This window comes from Nomascus leucogenys, chromosome 3 (genome assembly GCF_006542625.1).
Source record: "Nomascus leucogenys isolate Asia chromosome 3, Asia_NLE_v1, whole genome shotgun sequence".
NCBI classification, from domain to species: Eukaryota; Metazoa; Chordata; class Mammalia; order Primates; family Hylobatidae; genus Nomascus; species Nomascus leucogenys.
In genome coordinates this window covers 54,424,511-54,430,535 of record NC_044383.1, presented here as the reverse complement: position 1 = coordinate 54,430,535, position 6,025 = coordinate 54,424,511, and the positions used below count along the sequence as shown (strand labels likewise).

Sequence of the window (6,025 nt, the reverse complement as noted above, 5' to 3'; positions counted from 1 at the left end):
AGCCACCAAAATTATGACTGTAATATATTTTTATGAATTGATATAACTTTTAGAACATTTATATCAATAGCATAAACATAAACATAACTGAAGGAATATCTAGTATCACTTAATATTTTACAATGCTTCCCATACAATTTACCAAATAAGCCTAATTATTTCATATATCTAAAAGATGAGAGACACAACTTTGAGGCTCTCCAGGGGCCCAGCTGGAAAATCCCAATGTTAATTTTAAGTAAAAAAGATTTAGTTTCAGATTTTGATGATGTGGGTGGGGGGAGGACCTGCCAAAGATGTTAAAAAGTTCAAAACACTTGATCAAAACAAAATCACAGGTTACTGTAAAATAATAGCCGTTAATTTAACCAGAGTGACAAAAGACTTCAAAAGCAATACAGAAAGTTACATGGATGTAAAAACCTTAACCCTTTTAAAGCTCAGTTTTTCTATGTAGTCCAAAACCTAATAAAGACAAGATAAGAAATTATCTTGATAAAATGTAAAATCTTTGTTTTTTCAGGCCAGTTACCAAAACATAAAGAAAAATCTTTTGTAGTGTGATTGCTTCTCCTTATGGGAAGCCCATTTAGATAATCTGGAAGTCAATCCTGATGAAAAGGGTACTTGAATTTAATCAGGCACAGGAAGAATGTATCTAGGGTTAAGAATATACATTACATTATACAGGAATGTAAACAAGAAAACTAATACCTTGAGTGAGGGAATACATGGCTCTTGCTAACAACATAGGAAGTTTCCTGATTACATGGAACAATTTAGGCACATCAATAAAAGCCAAGAGTACAGAACTGGGTTATGCTGGAGGAATACACTGTGTTTCTAGGCCTTTAAGATAAATATTTCAGTGCTTGCTTTGACAGCACATATACTAAAGTTGGAATGATACAGAGAAGATTAGCATGGCCATAAGCTGTTAAAAAATAATAATTTTTTTTAAAATTTCAGCGTCAGACTATAACAGTAGCTAGTCGTTTTACCTTAAGACAAAAATTTACCACACAAGAATCTTTCTTACATAAAATTATTCTCTGTCCTTTTTAACCTTCTTTACCAAAAATACATCCTCATATCCATAACTTTTTTCAGTACTAATGGATCTACTTCACTGGCTTAAATAGCTGCAAAGCATTCTGCCAAAAAGATGTTCCATGGTGTATTTGATAATTTCTCTATCCTTGTAATATATCTTTCCATACTTGGCTGGGCGTGGTGGTTCAGGCCTGTAATTCCAGCATTTTGGGAAGCTGAGGTGCATTGATCACTTGAGGTCAGGAGTTGGAGACCAGCCTGGCCAACCTGGCAAAACCCCGTCTCTACCAAAAATACAAAAATTAGCCAGTCTAGTGGCACATGCCTGTAATCCCAGCTACTCAGGAGGCTGAGGTGAGGGAATCGCTTGAGCCCAGGAGGTGAAAGTTGCAGTGAGCCGAGATCATGCCACTGCACTCCAGCCTGGGCGACAGAGTGAGACCCTGTCTAAAAAAAAAAAAAAAAAAATATATATATATATATATATATATATATACACACACACACACACACACACACACTATATATATATATATACACACTATGTATATATATACTGTATATGTATATAGTGTATATACTGTATATATATGCTATATATATACACTATATATACACTACGTATATATACACACTATATATACACTACGTATATATACACACTATATATACACTACGTATATATACACACTATATATATACACTACGTATATATACACACTATATATATACACTACGTATATATACACACTATATATACACTACGTATATATACACACTATATATATACACTACGTATATATACACACTATATATATACACTACGTATATATACACACTATATATATACACTACGTATATATACACACTATATATATACACTACGTATATATACACACTATATATACACTACGTATATATACACACTATATATATACACTACGTATATATACACACTATATATATACACTATGTATATATACACACTATATATATACACTATGTATATGTATACACTATATATATACACTATGTATATGTATACACTATGTATATATATACACTATATATACACTATGTATATATATACACTATATATACACTATGTATATATATACACTATATATACACTATGTATATATATACACTATATACATATATACTTTTTTTTCCCTATACTTAACATGTGTGTGATTGCTGAAAATGCTGTGGCCCCTTTACACTGGGGTGGTGAACAATGGTTTGGCAAACTTTGAGGTCATCAAAGCATCTTTTTGAAAAATATGACTTTAGAAAATAGCCAACATTTGTATTAGACTATGTTCTTCAGAAATAAAAGAATCAGAGAAAGAAAAGCAGTAAGAAATTTACAAATATGTACACATACAAATAGGGAGAAAGATAATTATCTCACATGTATTTATTTATAATAAAATTATATTTAGAAGAATAGATAAGGAAGCTAGTTATAAAATGAGTCTTTTAACCTCGTAAGGCAAAGGCGTTTAAAGTCCAAAGCTCAGAGTGCTACTTAATCCTTTTTGTGTGTGTTCTGAAAACTAAAGTTTGTCAACCTGCAGAAGTAATGAAGCAGTTCTGTTTGTAAAGTGAAGTTAATGAAAAATACAAAATCCTCATCAGATTTAGTTTGGAATCAGCTTTAAAGAATAGCACCTTCGGGCTGGGCATGGTGGCTCAGGCCTGTAATCCCAGCACTTTGGGAGGCTGAGGCAGGCAGATCACCTGAGGTCAAGAGTTCAAGACCAGCCTGTCTCTACTGAAAATACAAAAATTAGCCGGGCGCGGTGGCTCACGCTTGTAATCCCAGCACTTTGGGAGGCCGAGGCGGGCGGATCACGAGGTCAGAAGATCGAGACCACAGTGAAACCCCATCTCCACTAAAAAAAATACAAAAAATTAGCCGGGCGTGGTGGCGGGCGACTGTAGTCCCAGCTACTCGGAGAGGCTGAGGCAGGAGAATGGCGTGAACCCGGGAGGCGGAGCTTGCAGTGAGCCGAGATTGCGCCACTGCACTCCAGCCTGGGTGGCAGAGCAAGACTCCGTTTCAAAAAATAAAATAAAATAAAATAAAATAAATAAAAATAAAAATACAAAAATTAGCCTGGCGTGGTATGCGCACCTGTAGTCCCAGCTACTTGGGAGGCTGAGGCAGAAGAATTGCTTGAACCTGGGAGGTAGAGGTTGCAGTGAGCCAAGATTGCACCACCGAACTCCAGCCTGGGCCACACAGTGAGACTCTGTCTCAAAAAAAAAGAACAGAATAGCACTTTCAGAAAACTGTGTTACATCCCATTAGTGCATTCCTTCTGCTGTTATTAACTGGAGATAAGAAGCGAAGAAAAAATACCAAGAAAGAAGGCAGCCATCAGCAGACTCAAATAAATACGGAAAATACAACAATGATGACCTATGAAAGTACCACTTTTATGCATTATTTCATGTTTAAATACTTGCTTCTAGGTCCATGGATTATATTCTACCTATCATTACCACATTATAATGATAATAAGAGACCATGAACTTTGGAGTCTAGATGGACTTGAGCTCAAATACTAGGTCTACAATTTTCTAGCTGAGTCACCTTGGCAAGGTCATTTAACCTTTGAGTCTATGTTCACTTACATAAAATAAGAACGGCCAGGTGTGGTGGCTCACGCCTGTAATTCCAGCACTTTGGGAGGTCGAGGCGGGTGGATCACGAGGTCAGGAGTTCAAGACCATCCTGGCTAACACGGTGAAACCCCGTTTCTACTAAAAAAAAAAAAAAAAAAAAAAAAAAAATTAGCCGGGCGTGGTGGCGGGCGCCTGTAGTCCCAGCTACTCTGGAGGCTTAGGCAGGAGAATGGCATGAACCCAGGAGGCGGAGCTTGCAGTGAGCCGAAATCGCGACAATGCACTCCAGCCTGGGTGACAGAGCAAGACTCCGTCTCAAAAAAAAAAAAAGAATGACAGTAGATGTTTGGTAAATGTTGGTTAGGAGATCTGGATAGTATACCTACCAAATCATATTGAGAGTACTGCCTTTACATAAACAAAATAGCTATACTATCCTGAAAGTGTGGTTCTCAGATCAGTACCACCTTTGAGCTTATTAGAAATGCAAATTCATGGATCCTACCCAGACCTGTGTAATCAAATGGTCTGGGATACGGCCCAGGAAACTGCTTTATAAGCTCTTTAGTTGATTCTTATGCATGTTAAAGTGTGAGAACTACTGCCTCGGAGATCAGCTAGAAATTATTTCCGTGTGATCAATTCCATTAATGAACATGAAAGGATCTAGTAGTCATCTGCAGGACCAATTTATCTGCTAGGCACAAGAGGCACAGTGCCAAGGGCCCATGACACTTTTAAGGTCTTAAGAAAATGTTTTAATTTTTTTTAATCAAAAGAAAAAAATAAACATAATGATAATAAGTATATAACAACAAATCCAGTCTGGATTATATTTTATCTTTATACCAAAGGAGTTGTAAAATTAACTAATTAAAAAAAATTTTTTTTTTTTTTTTGAGACGGAGTCTTGCTCTGTCCCCCAGGCTGGAGTGCAGTGGCGCGATCTCGGCTCACTGCAAACTCCGCCTCCCGGGTTCACGCCATTCTCCTGCCTCAGCCTCCTGAGTAGCTGGGACTACAGGCGCCCGCCACCACGCCCGGCTAATTTTTTTTTTTTTTTTTTTTTTTTTTGTATTTTTAGTAGAGACGGGGTTTCACCGTGTTAGCCAGGATGGTCTCGATCTCCTGACCTCGTGATCCGCCCGCCTCTGCCTCCCAAAGTGCTGGGATTACAGGCTTGAGCCACCGCGCCCGGCCCTGATTTAAAATTTTTAAATGTAGTTTTATATATAGCATTTAAACTCTCGCCAAAAAAAGTTTGATACATTTCCTGTGGAGGAAGGGCCTGATGAAGTCATAGTGCTTAGGGCCCAGGAAAGTCATAATGCAGCCCTACTCACCTGAAAACTTCTCTGTTCACTTATAAATGTTGACCCTGAAGGAGCCCGGTAGGAACTATGTATAATAAATGTGTGCTATTTTGAGGATATATTCAATTACAATTTTTAAAAGATTAGTTTTGAGCTTCATTTAATCAAAAGTTTAAAACTGTAAGCATTAAAATAGCTGATAAATCACCTGCTAAAACCCTAGGGAAAAAATCTGCAACATGGAACAGGGACAGAAATCATTGACTAAAGAGAAGAACTGGAAATTAAAAATGAGCATGAAATATGGTAGGATTAAAAAAATAAGATAATCAGCAAGTTGGAAGTGAAACGGGATAATGTAGAAATTATGTTAGGACAGAAACTTACATCCTTATAACAGAAAAGAATATACTGTTTTCATATAATGCTCATCATTTCATCTGGCACAAATACACCTAGCCCTTGAAAAACCATCAACCAGTCACTAATTGCAGAACCTGCTATTGTCTCCTGAAACTTGTATTTAGTTGTGGATTAACTATATACTGCATGTCTCAGTGTGGTGCCTAGAAGAACGGGATTGGATAATTATGTTTTCAAAGAAATATATGTATTAAAACAGTTACTATTTTATTAATCATTATTAAGCTCCACCAGCATAGAATATGGGTCAGTTTATCCAAGTAGTTTTATATACAGCACTTTAAATTTGGCTAAAATAGAGGAAACATCCCCTATGATACAAAAGAATTTGCAGCTTTAGGGATAACATACACAAAGAGAAAACTTTGTTATGTGTCTATATCCAACTCAAATCTTCCTTTTGTCAATTCCCAGCCCCCTCAGAGCGACTCAGGTTATTTCAGCATTATAATCTTCAAATCCAAACCCTAGGTTCACACCTCAATTGCTGATCCCTTTTAGAGTATCTTTCCTGGATTTCTACCAAAATGTTATTTGGGGCAGAGACATTTTCTGAACCTCTGAGAAGATTGTATTACATAGTCTTTAAGGAGTCTGGGTTC

General features: G+C 36.7%; 1 pseudogene; it reads left to right on the top strand.

The window, feature by feature from the left end:
- Positions 1-868: 868 nt before the first annotated feature.
- Positions 869-959, top strand: LOC115834539 (annotated as a pseudogene).
- Positions 960-6,025: the final 5,066 nt, after the last annotated feature.